Below are 14,566 nucleotides of genomic sequence, written 5' to 3'. Positions count from 1 at the left end.
AAAGGACAGTTATTTGTCAATGAACATCTCCCCTGGCTGACATCAGCTATATTCTGCCACGGTCAAAGCAAGCATTTATATTCTACTTTTTCGCTCAGATAGGAGTACATATGATGCCACTGGCCATTTTAAATTGTTGACAAGGGCTTCAGTTTGTGAAGTGTCAGCAAAATAATAGGAGACACCCATCAAAAAAAACCCTGACATATGTGCATTATCAAGGTAGCATTTGAGCACCCCATAATAGTGTTTTCCCACCTCCTCCCTCAAAGTGACAGCCCTTGAAGCCTGCTCTTCCCACCAGGCAGGGTCCAGTAGATTCAAGAGCCCTTCTCATGAGAACTGCTGATGGGGTAAGGCTCTGATGGGGTATGTGCATTTCTAAATGTGCCTGACCTGAGGCCCTTTTGAAATCAGCAAAGAGACTCTCACCACACACACACACGCAGGCTGTGTCTAGACTGGCAAGTTTTTCCACAAAATCATCTGCTTTTGTGGAAAAACTTGCCAACTGTCTACACTGGCCGCTTGAATTTCCGCAAAAGGACCGACGATCTCATGTAAGATTGCCAGTGCTTTTGCGGAAATACTATGCTGCTCCCATTTGGGCAAAAGTCTTTTTCCGAAAAACTTTTGCGCAAAAGGGCCAGTGTAGACAGCAGAGATTTGTTTTCCGCAAAAAATCCTCGATCGTAAAAATGGCGATCGGGGCTTTTTTGCGGAAAAGCGTGTCTAGATTGGCTACGGACGCTTTTCCGCAAAAAGTGCTTTTGCGGAAAAGCATCCTGCCAATCTAGACGTGCTTTTCTGAAAATACTTTTAACGGAAAACTTTTCCATTAAAAGCATTTCCGGAAAATCATTCCAGTGTAGATGTAGCCGCATTGTACAGGGCTATTGTTCCTTCAGTGGAATAGTCTTCATTCCTGAATGGATTTTGTAATTTTTTTTTATTTTGTCCATCATGAATGGCCAGCACTGCAGATGGCTTTTTCTCATGTGCATTATCTTTATTATCTCCCACATACTTTCTGGTTAATATCCCTTCCCACACAGAATACTCTGCTTAGTCTCATACTGGAATATTCAATAGGTTTGTGCACAAATGCCAGACAGTGGGATGTCAAAATCACATCCCACATTTGAGATGAACAGCTGTTTATCAAGAAAATAAAATGTGTCCTCTGGTAATGGAAGCAGAAAAGAAAAGGGATAAATGAGTGTGGGAAGGTAGTTTATATAATTTTATACATTGTATCCAGGCATTGATTCTTGAGGTGACATGGGTTCTCTAAGTTTGAGAGCTAAGGCTGAATTTTCTTCCTCTTTATATTCTCTTTCCTATATTTTTAATTGTCCTCCTCAAACCTGATTTGAATTTAGTTATTCTTTTGCAACTGTACAAATTGCAGTACCAGCTAACCAAACAGTGATTTATATTTTATTAGACGTCATTAGTTACTAGGAGTGATCTGTCTTAAATGAAAAAGATTTGGTTAATCTATTCTGACTTTAAGTAGTGGTGTGCAAGCTTGACAACATTCTGATCTTACCTGTAATGTGATTTCACCCTGCTGTACTTACTGTTGCTGAAAGTGTAACTTCCTTTCTTATTTTAAGTGTTGAATGGGTCCTTGTCACAGGAAGAAGAGTGATCATTGCTATTGAAGTTCTAGTAAAAGATTTTAGATCTTCTTGGTTTTGGGATGATAGGCAGAGATTAGATAGGAGTATTTTTATGCTAGAAGGCAATAATGGGTGTTCATGAACCAATAATTTAATCTGGGTAGACAATCATAGGAATACCTGGAAATGTGATTGAGCTAAAGAACCAGCAGAGACTTCATAGGTCTCCCATTTTCCATGCTTTGGTTTTCCAATTTTCTCCCAAATCAAAATCTTTATGGTCAGTGGTGACTAGAGCATTCCCTGCAAACATGGAATTGATCAGATGTGGCACTGATAAGTTATTGCATTAGATAGATAAATACAAATACACTCAATTCAACAACATTTCTGTCAGGCGTTCAAGCAGTAATGTCCTTCCTGAATATACGATGAAAATGACTGGCTTAATTTTTGAAGAAGAGCATTCATTTTCAAACTCATGGGCCTTTTCTCATGTATTGATTTAGCATATATTTGAGTTATCCTTGCAGTGTTGCAATCTCATCAGATCCGTTTAAGTGTCTCAACTCAAAGATAGATATATTTAGACTTGGATAGTAGCAGATATAATTGACTTTTCCAGTAGTTGTGTGGAGGCAAAAACCCCAAAGAAACATGACTGGAAATGACCATTCAAATTACTGATCCACTGAAAAGAACTGAACATGAGTCACATACATATTTGGGTGGCAGATATATTGTTCAGTTAATATTTCACCATTTAAAAAGGGGGTTGTATCTCCAGATACAAAATATATGTGTTCAAATAGGCATAAATTCCATCAGAGTGCATGTTCTTATGTATTTATCAAATCACAATTTATTTACTCTTTCTAGAGTAACTCTATGGCTGTGTCTAGACTGGCAAGTTTTAACGCAAAAGCAGCTGCTTTTGAGGAAAAACTTGCCAGCTGTCTACATTGGCTGCTTGAATTTCTGCAAGAACACTGACTTCCTACTGTCTGAAATCAGTGATTCTTGTGGAAATACTATGCTGCTCCCATTCGGGCAAAAGTCCCTTTTGCGCATAGCTTTTGCGCAAAAGGGACAGTGTAGACAGTTCAGATTTGTTTTGCTCAAAAAAGCCCCGATCGCAAAAATGATGATCAGGGCTTTTTTGCGCAAAAACGCGTCTAGATTGGCACAGACGCTTTTCTGCAAAAAGTGCTTTTGCGGAAAAGCGTCCATGCCAATCTAGATGCTCTTTTCCACAAATGCTTTTAACGGAAAACTTTTCCGTTAAAAGCATTTGCGGAAAATCATGCCAGTCTAGACATAGCCTATTAGTTTACCACTTAATCTGCATAAAGTTGCATTATGTTGGTTGATGCCTAGGCTCACTGAATGTTATTGCAGTTAATATTTATAAAAAGTGATAGAAGAGTTATTGTTCACACTATTTGTTTGCATCAGGTCCAAATTTACAGCTGGAGAGCTTTCAACAATAAAAATTAGAAATTAAATAATCCTGCGTCAAGAGCAGCCTAATTGCAAGAAAAGTCAAGTAAAACATCAACAAGGAAATCATTTTTAATATTTTCCCAACTACCCTTCCCTTCAACTGAAGCAAAATGCAAGACAATGTAGCACTTTAAAGACTAACAAGATGGTTTATTAGATGATGAGCTTTCGTGGGCCAGACCCACTTCCTCAGATCTAGCACTTCCCTTCAACTGTGTGGCATTACTGCTAGAAAAGGGAATGCACACCGCGTGCTGCTAACTTTTCAATACAATTCAAACTCCCAAAAGCCTTTTAGACCGTCACCCCAAACCCTGAGAAAAGTGTCCATTTATTTCAGCTGTTTAAGAGGTGAGTTTTTTCTCGTCTCTATAGCGCCACTTAGTGTCAGTGGGATGAAATTAGTCCTCTAAATATGGCCTGGTCCTACCTATTGAAAGCCTGCTCAGAGATCTTATCTGCCAGCCTAACCGCCCCCCGCAAGGGAAAATCAAGAGGATCACCACCACACTAAGCCAGCGCAGGACTAAGGAGTTTGCAATGCACTGATCTCTGGATGCCTGTATAAATAAGATGTTTGCTTTGGTCCCTCGTGGTTTAAATGTCTCTCCCGTACACTGCCCTTGGCTGAGCGTCTCGAGGATGGGGATGCGCTATGCTATGGGTTACGAGCAGGGAGCAAAGGGGCTGGACAGGCCGAGAAAGGGAGCGAGATGCGGCTCCAAACCCCCTCGCTCTGACTGACACCCAGCGGGAAGCGGCGCTTGAAATCATCCAGCGGGGCCGCCCAGCTGCGTGGTCGGGGCGAGCGGCAGCCTATCCCTGAACGCGTTTGAAGCCCCGCCCCCGCCCTACGAGCCCCCGCGGCTGCTCCGGCAGCTGGGCTAGGATGCAGCTGGGGGGTGGAGGGTTCTCCAGTCCCGCGGGTTCCCTTTGCCCGGGTGCAGCCGACGTCTCTGGGTGCAAGCAGCGGCTTCCTTCCCCGGCCGAGCAGAATTAATTCGCCAAGCCCCCTCTCCCCACGTTACACGCCTCCACGTGTGGGGTGTGTGAGTCCCTCCCCAGTAAGCTCGCTCTCATTCTCTGCGAGCACCGGCGAGCTTTCCTCGCAAGGCAGGCGAGGCGAGCAATCAACAAACTACAGGGGGACCGAGTCTTTAAAGAGGTGGCGTCTCCCAAAATATCCAACATTCCGCACGCGTGCCGAGCCTTTCCCAGCACCCACGCGGCTTCTGTTCTCACTAAGATCACTGCTTCGGCCAGGCAGGCGTGAGCGTCTGCCCCCTGCCGCCTCCCCTTCTGCCTGTAACTTCCCAAGGGTCCGTGCACTTCGACTGCCCTCGGCCGGCTAGGACTCCTCCAGCAATCGATTGGAAGGGGAGGAAAAGGCAGGCGTCCTGGGAACTGCAAGCACATAAGCTAGGTCACTGATTTGTTCTCACTGCGACTGAGCCCTTAAAGGAGCTCTCGGGAAAGGCAGGATTCGCCAGAGCCTGCCCCCCCCCCTTTTCCCTCTTGTCCTCCCAACACTTCCACATAAAACAGGGACGAATCTAGTGTCTCCTGCTTCACACCCACCCAGCTCTCTGAGGCATCTCGTCACAACCTGCAAAATCTCAGCTCCACCACTTGGATCTTGTGAGATCCAGCAAACATTTTTGCCCCCAGTATTTCTACCCAGGGCCGGATTAAGACCTTTAGAGGCCCTAAGCACTGAAAAGATTATGATGTCCCCCCATAAGTAATTTAAAATTAAAAACAATACTATACTGTAAAATCTCATTTTTTGGTGCCCCTGCTTAGCTGGTGCCCTAGGCATGTGCTTAGTCTGCCTATTGGGTAATGCACTCCTGTTTCTACCCCATAAACTGGAAAGAGTGGAGGTACACTTCTTGGACCACAGGGCAGAGCAGTGAAAGGATCCTGCCATGCCCTCCCAAGGTAAACCAAGGGTGGAGAATCCAAGACCCAGGCTGGATGTGGCCTCCTGCTTGCCTGGATCTGGCCCCTGAGTCTTGGGGCTCCCCCCAGCATTGGGGAACCTGTGCTGGTGCTCCAGCTCCATAGCTAGAGCACAGAAAATCTACTAGCTTGCCCTCCCCCCAGGCTTTGGTGTGCAAGAGGAATGTGGGGAGCCTCTTTGTCTTTCTCAGTTGGGTGCCATGTCATTGAGGGTTTTTTGTTTCTCAATTTGTGAAAAATCCAGACATTTTTTTGTGGGTCTGCAACCCCCCAGCCCAAAAAAGGTTCCCCACCCCTGTAAACACAATTAGCTGCTCTTGTTGCAGGGACAGAACTGAGAAGCAATACTGCATACAAAACCTGGACCTTGTCAAATGTTGGCCAGGGACCTTAAAATACAGCACAAGATTGATTTACTATTCTGCCACGCCCCTCCCCCACTCCCCAAAAACAAATGTTTCTTCCCAGTCCCCAGCCAATTCTGGTAGAACGCTGTAAAAACTTTACTTTGGCACCACTTTGCTTCTGGCTGCATCACCGCTTAAATTTTAGCACATGTGCAGAATCCAGGGCCAAATTTATCATGATTCACCAACATTGCCCCTTCTTCCCTATGCCCGCCTCACAATTACATAGAAAGTTGAAAACATCAGTTTAACCTGTGAAACTGCAACTAGTTAGGAGTATGCATTTTAAATATGTTAGCAACAAAAGCTGGAGGCAACCCTCAGATCTGAGATGTTCCATAAATGATCAGCCATGCAAATGATAATATATGGATCTTTGTTTATCTCTTTACGGTAGCAATCAGGGCGTTATTTCCTTAGCAGATGGAGCCACAACAAAATCAAAGTACCAGAGCCCAAATTAGAAAATAGTCAAGGGCTTGTAGATTATGTAATCTAATTGACAAGGGACTGGTTGAGGACTGTAACAGTTCGTTTAATATTAAAAAGCCCCTGTAGCTTTAACTGTATCTGTTTTAAAAAGCCATGCATAACTTTTACTGAATATAGAAGGTAATGTATTCCCATCTGCCAAGCAGTGCATTGCATTTCATGAGTACAGTAAGACAGAGAAGAAGGTAAAATAGAGCACAAACGCCTAAATTAGCCATTTCTAGCAGGCTATAGGTACCCAATGAGAACATTTGCCGTTACAAATTTTGCTGGGTCCGGATTGTTGAGGCAACAGTAGAAGCATCGCCTTTAACTCTGATTTTAGGTGCATGTTCTGCGTGTTTGGTGAAACTTTGGCATGCTCCCAGGTGTGTGTGTGTGGGGGGGGGGGTCTAAGTTTGGGTGGTAGTTTGGCTCTGGGGCACATCCGTGTGGATTTTAAAGATACAACAGGGAGACGCTAAATGGCGTTCTCTGTATGGACAAAATATGGAGGTTCAAGGAGGAAAATTTAACAGTGCTATCTGATATTTCACTTCCCCATCAAGGTTTTTTTGGGTGCTCTGGGAAGCCCTGCTGCAGATTTTGGGTGGGCCAAAGGAGGAAGGAGTAGAACAATAGGAGAAGCTACATTTATTCTCTGCTGCGGTGGCAAAATGTGGGCTTGTTCTCTGTACATGAAGGTTTTAGGGGGCGAGAGCCCGCGGATCGGGGTGGGGGGGGGGGCGAGTCTCTCGGGCTCTAGGGGCAGGTTGCGAGTTCTTGTGGCGCTGTTGCACTGAGCGCGCCCCGGCCCCAAGGCTGTTTTGAAATAGCAGCGCTGGCTGGATTTGGACCTCGCGCAGGCAGCGGAATGTGAGCGTCCCGGGCCCCACAGGGACAAGGATTGGTGGGCTCCGCTACCCCCCTCCAGCGCCTCAGCTTTTCCCCTTTAAAGCGCTCTCCCCGCAGCCTCAACTTCTCCCCGTCACGTGTGATTTCCTTTCGGGGGCCCGGCGGAGAGCCAGAAGCCGCCTGGCGGAGCCGGCTCGGATGTTAGCCCGGCGCTCGCTCCCCAGGGAGGATCCGGATTGAGCCCGGCTTCCCCTCCCGGGGCTCACCCGCTGCACTTGGCGGGGGCGCGGTAAGTTTCCTGCCTCCCGCCTGGAGCCCGCCCAAGCGCCATCTCTCCCCCTGTCTGCCTGGGGCTCGGCTGTGCACTGAGGGACTTGGGTTTCTCCCGCGCTCCAGCGGCGGAGGACGCCCGGCAGCTCCAGCCCCCGCACGGCGGATCTTTCCTCCCCCGCCGCGCGCGGGAAGCGAGTTGGTGGCAGCTGGCGGGGGCTCCCGGTGGCTCGGATCCCCCCCTCTCCCTCCGCAGGGATGGGCAGCGCCTCAGGACTCCGCAGGCAGCGGGACCCAGCGCTGCCGCTGCAGGTGCCCATCCACCGGCTCGCCTCCCTCTGCTGCTGAAAGGGCGGCGCTCCCTCCTCTCTCGCTCCCCCTCCCCTCCGAGTTATTTATTTTATTGTTTGGGGTGGCCGGAAAGTAACCCCCCGCCCCTGCCACTGCAAGCGGGGTCGGTGGCGTCATTCCGCTCCGGAGTTGGAGCGCTCACCAGCCACTTCCACCCGATTCCCCCCCCCCTCTGAAAACACAAATAAGAGTGTAACTTCCCGGAGGCTGCGGTTTAAATCATGGCCCCTGCGATCCGGGCCAAGGGGAGAGAGATGCCTGGTTACGCTAAATAAGCCGCGGAGATGTCCCCGAGTGGGTTGGAAATACTTTGGCCATAGCGCGGAGAGGAGATCCGAGGAGGACCAGCTCTGCCACGTTTGGGCCACCGAGAGAGCAGCTCGCCTGACCTAGCACATTGGCAAGTAAGTCACCGGCTCCCATCCTTGATTTCCTTGATCGTACAGGTCTCGCCGCCGAGGCTTTGCAGCTGGTGGTTTGGAAGTCCTGGGCTGGGGGGTAGGGCGGGTAGCGGAGTCACCTGAGGGTTTCGATCTCCTCCAGGGCTCCTCATGTGAGACATGTGCGACAGAGTGGGCTCTGTTGCAAGCCAGCCTGGGTCCCTCTCTGTGAAAGTGCCTGGTAAACACCTCCTTTACAGCAGCTGCCCAAGAATAGGGGTAAAGGACTAGCCTGGTGACCACTTCTGCAGCTACAGCCCCTGGGAATGATGCCGTGTATGTTTATTAGCATCCCAGCTATCTTTTTCTCTGTGTTTGCATGTCCCTCAATAGTGGGAGTCTTTTACTAGAGTGCATTTTAGCCACCGCTCTTGTAGGATAGCCCGGTGTGTATCTGAGGCATTTATGCGATGCACTACAGTGCTTGAATTTGATCTGCATATCTCTTAACTTTTACCATGCCATTTGGTAATTGTTTTTTTTCTGATGCTCCTTCTCTTGTGGGTTTTGTTTTCCTGGCTTTTTTTGAAAAAATATGAAGTTATGTACATCTATGGATCTTCCTGGTGATTGACATTAATCAGAAAACAAAAGTTGGGTCCAGCATGGTTTCAGTTTAACAGGGCATACAGAAAAGGTGTAGTAAGCAAGCTGTCCAGTCCTGCTCCGCTGAAAGTCCACACTAAAACTCTACTTAGGAGGGAGCAGGGACAAGCCCAGGAGACTATAATCTCTTCCTAAAAATTCAGTTGAAGATAGTTTGCTCAGAACTAAGCTGTCACACTGCAAAATGCCAGATTTCCTGCTCACCTTTCAGCACAGCTAGTGCATAAGTTAGCTGACCTGCCTCATGGTATCTACCTGCCACCCATCACTGAAATTCAGGAGATGAAGATGTGATTTCACATTGAAAGGCAAACAACAAACTTCAAAGCTTATTTAATTATGTTTATGTTTATTGATTTTTCTTAGCACCTTCTCTACAAGACTGAAAACTATAATCTTATAGTGACCTTGATGAGCATCCTGCTTCAGCATGAGGTTTCACAGGGAGAAAAAAATTACACTGATTTACAGCCAAGCATTGACATTTTGCTTAGAACATGATCAGTTCCAGTGAGCATATGACTTTCAATAGTGGTAGTGGGGATAAAAGGGTGGAGCTAAGGATGTGTATTCATTTACAGCAATGAACTTGCTTGACAGTTACAACATAAATAATTCTATGTACCTGCTGCAAGTAATGTAGAGGGATTTCCTTCTATAGAAAAGTAAATGGGTATGAAATAATTGTTGATTTTTATTTGACTTTATTTTCTAAACAGAAGTCTCCAGTAAATGGAGACCAATACAAAAAAAAAAAAAATCCAAAATCTTTCCAGATTAATTCACTTTGATTTGTCAGCACTTGTCAACTCTGAGGGTTTAGAAGGAAGATCCTTTTATATGCAGCTACCTACACTTTTCTCATTTGAGCAACATTATCATAATAGGATAAAAAGGTGCTTATATGTTGAACACATGACTAAAGCACCAGTTATAGCAAAAGGATGAAATAAGCCTTTTCCTTGCTGGGAATGAGTTACATGCATAATTTGAATACACTTTCAGAAGAGATATAATATGGTTTAGATCTTTGACATGCTCAAAATACTGTGAAATGTGTAATAAGGCTGCTAGAACTATTGTCAAAGACTGTAACCAGGTAGCCTTTCCTAGGTCACATTCCACTCTGTACGCATGATTCCAGTATATTTCTAGTCAAGTATACCTATGGGTTTACAGTAGTAATTCCCTCCTCTGTTGCAGAGTGGCAGGCTTTCACTAAGCCAGTGCTAGAGAAATAGTAAAACACTAAAGTGCACATTGAGCTGGAATTCATTTAGAGCATATCACATTGTGGAAGGGACCACAGTAAACATAAATGATAACTAAGGGCTGATTATATAAATGAATGATGTTCCAGAAGTGACATCAGGTCTGCCACCTTAGATGCAAGCTACTCAGTGTTTTCTTTTAAGTCATGCAGTTTAACTTAATGCCATAAAGTGAAGTCACTGACTTCGCTTAATCTCTGCTTGCCCGGGGAAGAAGGAAAAAAAAAAACATAATTTAATGATGGGTCATTTGGCTTTTGCAGTATGTTGTATGATTGCTATGAGATAATCTAATGAGATGTCCTTTTCACTGAATTAAACAAAGTGTTACTGTTTAGCCTGTCACTTTTTTCAGCTATACTATTGAGAAGAAATATTTTATTGCATGGCCTAAAGCAAACTTTCAATTAGTACGACAAAAAGTAACTGAAAAATTTTCTATCTGATAAAATTGAAAATGAAGGGGGAAGCTTAATATTAGGAGTCAAACTATTCAAGAGTGTAACTAGAGTATTAACCCCATCTAAGGTATGTATTAAGGAATTGATCTAAGTTCTCCTTTATCCCTTGATTAGCTTGATGGTTACTTGGTCATTTTTCCATATATATGTAATACTTTTATAATGTTTAACTGTGAAAGCTAAAATACTTCATGAAAGTCACATGGTTTTTCAGCAAGTTTTATTGGACTGGTACAATAGACTAGTTTACTTCACATATTTTAAATTACAAGTTTCCAAAATGTACAGTATGTTCAACTTTAAAGTTCACATTTTTAATTCAGTACATCTTGGATAACACAAGCCTCTTTAATGTAGAAGATGGTGATTTGATTCAGGGAGCCTGAGGCACAAACAAACATTGTGAGTCCTTCCAAACTTTGTTATGCTTGTTCAGGAAAACTATTTGCTCATTAGACACTACTTTCATGGATAAACTACAAGTGAAGCTGAACATATTGCCAGGCAAGGAAAGTTCATATAGTTATCCCACTCATAAACTCTGTCACTCTTTTCTGCTCATGTTTGATGAACAAAAGAAATATGGTTCTCAGTCTTCTTCTATCATGCAATGCTGAAATATAAAATTTCCAGAGGCTGAATATTTAGCACTACTCCTAATGTCTCAAGTGCTGGGAAAGACATATTTTTAATTCCACTTTCTGGAAGTTATGGCAAGGGTTCCTGATTGCATGCATTTTAAGAGGAAGAAGCGGTAAAGTATATAAAATTAGTAAGTAAGAGTCTTCATTTCTGATTATAGAGCAGAGGAGTAGGAAGTTTGAATCTCAGTTTAAATCTATATCACTGGCATGCATCTCTCACACCCAGAGGTAGATAACAGGTTTCTGATACCATTCATTGTTTCAATGTTTTGTGAGACTCTTGGATTGGCAGTAAAAACTTGCATCAGAATCAGCCTATATTTGCTACCTTCCTATCTCACGTCAGAAAAGAAAAAGGGAAAGCTATCATTTACTCTATTTTTCACACTCTTACAATCTACCTAGAATATACAGGCAATACTTTTGGTTGTACCAGCCTGTTAATACATTGCATGCATGCATGACTAAATATATAAATAAAGGAGCCAACCATCCAATGGAATTAGTACTACATCACGGTTGGACTGCCTCAACATTGTTCCTTGGGTTAGTCCCAGTTTTTCATGCTCATTAACAGGGATGTTAAGAGGCACAGAATCAACTCCACCTTCTTAAGCATAAGCTATTCTATAATGTCTGAAAAGATCCACCTCTTTCTTGTTCTTTAGGGAGTCTGCATTTGAGAGGGTAATCTGTGACTAACAATATAGCCCCTTAGCTCTAGCAGGTGTGTCCCCCTTCAACAGTCACCAAGAGAACTGAAAAATACAGTGACATGTTGAGACCCAGGCTGATTTAAGGACTTAGATCTCTCAATCTCATTGGTAACGGGGAAGGCGAGGAGGTAGTATATAGCCCACTGTCAAGATGATCAGCATCAGTTCCATTGCTGTTGTGTTCCATTGTAATTACTTCTTTGTGTGTGTGTTGGCATTGGGCAAGAATCTAGTATTCACTTCTTGCTGATTAATGTTTGGAGGGTAGTTAGCAATGCATTCACTTTCCGTGACTTGTTCAAAATGAGAATAACACAAACATCATCAAATGATACTGGTGGACTAGTTTTGCCAACTCTGACTCTAAACAGGTATTTAGGACACTATGGACAGAAGGAGAAACTAGTGGGTTGTATATGGCTGCACTGTTGCTGGTATCTGGCATGATGTGCAGGCTCTTCCAACCCCAACATGAATCAAATATAGGTTGTCCCTTTTATGTGAGTCTTGGTATGGAACTAAAATATAATGGATGTTTAGTATACCAGCTCCCCCACTGCACTGTAAAATTCCCATAAGACTGTTGAAGTTTCTCACTGGAATGGTACTGTGGCCAGTGAAATTAGTAGAGCTTCATGATGTTAACATCTGCCTTGACAACTCAGGGTTTCATGGCTGACCTAATGACTGTAAATGGTTGGCTCAGTTTATATCTAGTCAACTGAAATTTTAGCCATGTAGTCTGGGTTGCTGTGCTTATTTTGATGGTGCTCTTTTAGAAGCTAATGGACCTTGATAATTTTGTGAGTGTTCTGAGGAGGCCTAAGGGAAAGAAAATTGGTCCTTTCACAATCCTGGTGACTATCCTGTGCTTAGTCACCATCAACATGTTTTGTTCACGTAATGGACAGTCTAGTTGATTCAAACTGTCTTGCTGTTGCAGCTGACACAAGCTCCTTCCATTTGTAAGACACAAGCTCCTTCAATTTCCTGTCACATTGCTGATAAAAATTAAATTGACATTGAATTGTATGTAAAGACCATGTAATGGAAAAGTTATTATCTTGAAAAATAGAGAGACTGTTCCCTTAATTTTTTCCTTAAGCCATTGAACTTATTTAATAACACATGGCTATCTATAATTAGGAGCTACATGACTTTATAAAGTTTGCTTCATAGTCCTTTGCACAATCAAATTGATTCAGTTCAGATGACTATTCAGTAATGCCTTGCCTCCTTCTTTTGGGAAGTGTCTTGTCCTGTCTCTGTTGAAGGCAATTACAAAACCCACAGTGGTTTCAGTTAGAATAATACTGAGTCCTCCAGGATGTTAAGGTTCATATGTTTCTTGTACAGTTGTTACAACCTTTTATTACAAAAAACCATTGCGGCATTCAACTTAAATCAGTTTTTGTTCATTTTCTTCTTTTGTATTCCCAAATAGTTAACACAAAAAAGGTTGTGGGCAACAGCATTACCATACCTTAGCAAGAGTTGTGTAAGTATACAAAGAGAATATTTTGATGGACTTTTGTAGCCTATGTTAATAATTAATCATATGATTAAGCTTAAGTAGCACAAATGGCCATTGATTTTCTTCGGCTTCTTTTTGAACCTTTGAACAACTAGAATTATATCCATAAGATAATTCGCTCTCAGTTCTTCATATGATTTTGTGTAGTAAAAGAAAGCTTCTCCAGCAACAGCTGTAGAAAACTGATCTAAGTTAATCAAATATTGTTCAGGTGGAAAAGGATGGGAAAATATCCATTCTCCAGTGCTGAGGAGCTGTAGACTCAGTTTAATCACATACAGCTGTCTTCCTGTGTCCACTCCCCGTTTTTCATTAGAGATGTATTTATGAGTTGACTTCAACACAGCAGAGTTCCAAACGCTTTATTCATATACCACTGTGGTAGCTATTTATTGGATTTCACCATAAATCTGCACAATGTTTGACTCTAATGCAGATCAGTTGTTGTCCAGTTTTTAAAATTTACATCAAGCTGGGCAGGGAAATTTCCATTGAAATCTAAAGGTATTTCTTTGTAAAAATGAGTAGCAGGATGTGTCCCTTTAAAATCCTGTAAATCTTGAATACATTTTAGAGTCTCTTTGTAGTCAAAATACTATAGATCCTATGTTGTATTGTCCTTTTATGGAATGACTTTGAGAACACTGGGGTCAGTGTGGGTACATCTACACAGCAGTGCTAAACTCGAAATAAGCTACGCAACTTAAGCTATGCAATTAGCGTTGCTCAAGTCAAAATAGCTTATTTCGAATTTGGAAATGTCTACACAGCACTTATTTCGAAATACAGCACTCTTCATCCAATTTACCTTACTCCTCGTACAATGAGGCTTACAAAAGTCGGAGTAAGAAGCCAGTTATTTCAAAATTTATTTCGAAATAATGGACTTGCTGTGTAGATGCTCAATATGCTGTTTCGGAATAATGTTCATTATTTTGAAATAATGCTGCTGTGTAGTCGTATCTGGTATGTGTGTGCGCGTGTGTGAATGTGTATGCACACATGGGCTTTAAAGAGTCATACTTTAGACTTTGTGCCATTGAGAAATGGATTAAAGTACTGTACCTTTGAATCATATGACTTAGTACATGAACATTTTGGTTGCTAAGAATGTGTCATGCTCGGTGTTATAGAGGAGACAATTCATAGCAATACTCCTGCTAGCAAACTGGGAAACAGTGTTCATTATAGCTGTGAAAATAAATATTCCTTTGCCTTTCCAGTAGAAGCAAGATTTTATTAAATTTTGTGTCATTTATTAAATGACCCTTTTGCGGGAAAGCTTACTTAAATGCTGCTAAATATTGGTAGGGAAGGAGCATGAAAGTCACAACCATGCGTAAAGCATAATCACCTCTCATTCTATCAGATCACTTGGGTTGGAAAGGACCTTATTGAGTTATGTTCATTCCTCTCCACAAACACAGGATTGCTTTCTACACCAATGTTT

The 14,566-nt window shown here is 43.1% G+C and overlaps 1 protein-coding gene across 2 annotated transcripts in view; it reads left to right on the top strand.

Moving 5' to 3' along the window:
• The first annotated feature begins 6,457 nt into the window (after positions 1 to 6,457).
• Positions 6,458 to 14,566, top strand: part of SNTG1 (syntrophin gamma 1) — a 532,572-nt gene continuing 524,463 nt past the window's right edge. For both annotated transcript variants that reach the window (XM_006112171.5, XM_014577356.4), the window contains exon 1: positions 6,458 to 7,848. The gene's annotated coding sequence lies outside the window, so the exon portion shown is untranslated. The remainder of the gene's footprint in view (positions 7,849 to 14,566) is intronic.

Source organism: Pelodiscus sinensis, chromosome 2, assembly GCF_052426305.1.
Source record: "Pelodiscus sinensis isolate ZL-2025 chromosome 2, ASM5242630v1, whole genome shotgun sequence".
NCBI classification, from domain to species: domain Eukaryota; kingdom Metazoa; phylum Chordata; order Testudines; family Trionychidae; genus Pelodiscus; species Pelodiscus sinensis.
The sequence above is the reverse complement of the archived record's forward strand: the minus strand, read 5'-3'. Positions and strand labels throughout refer to the sequence as shown.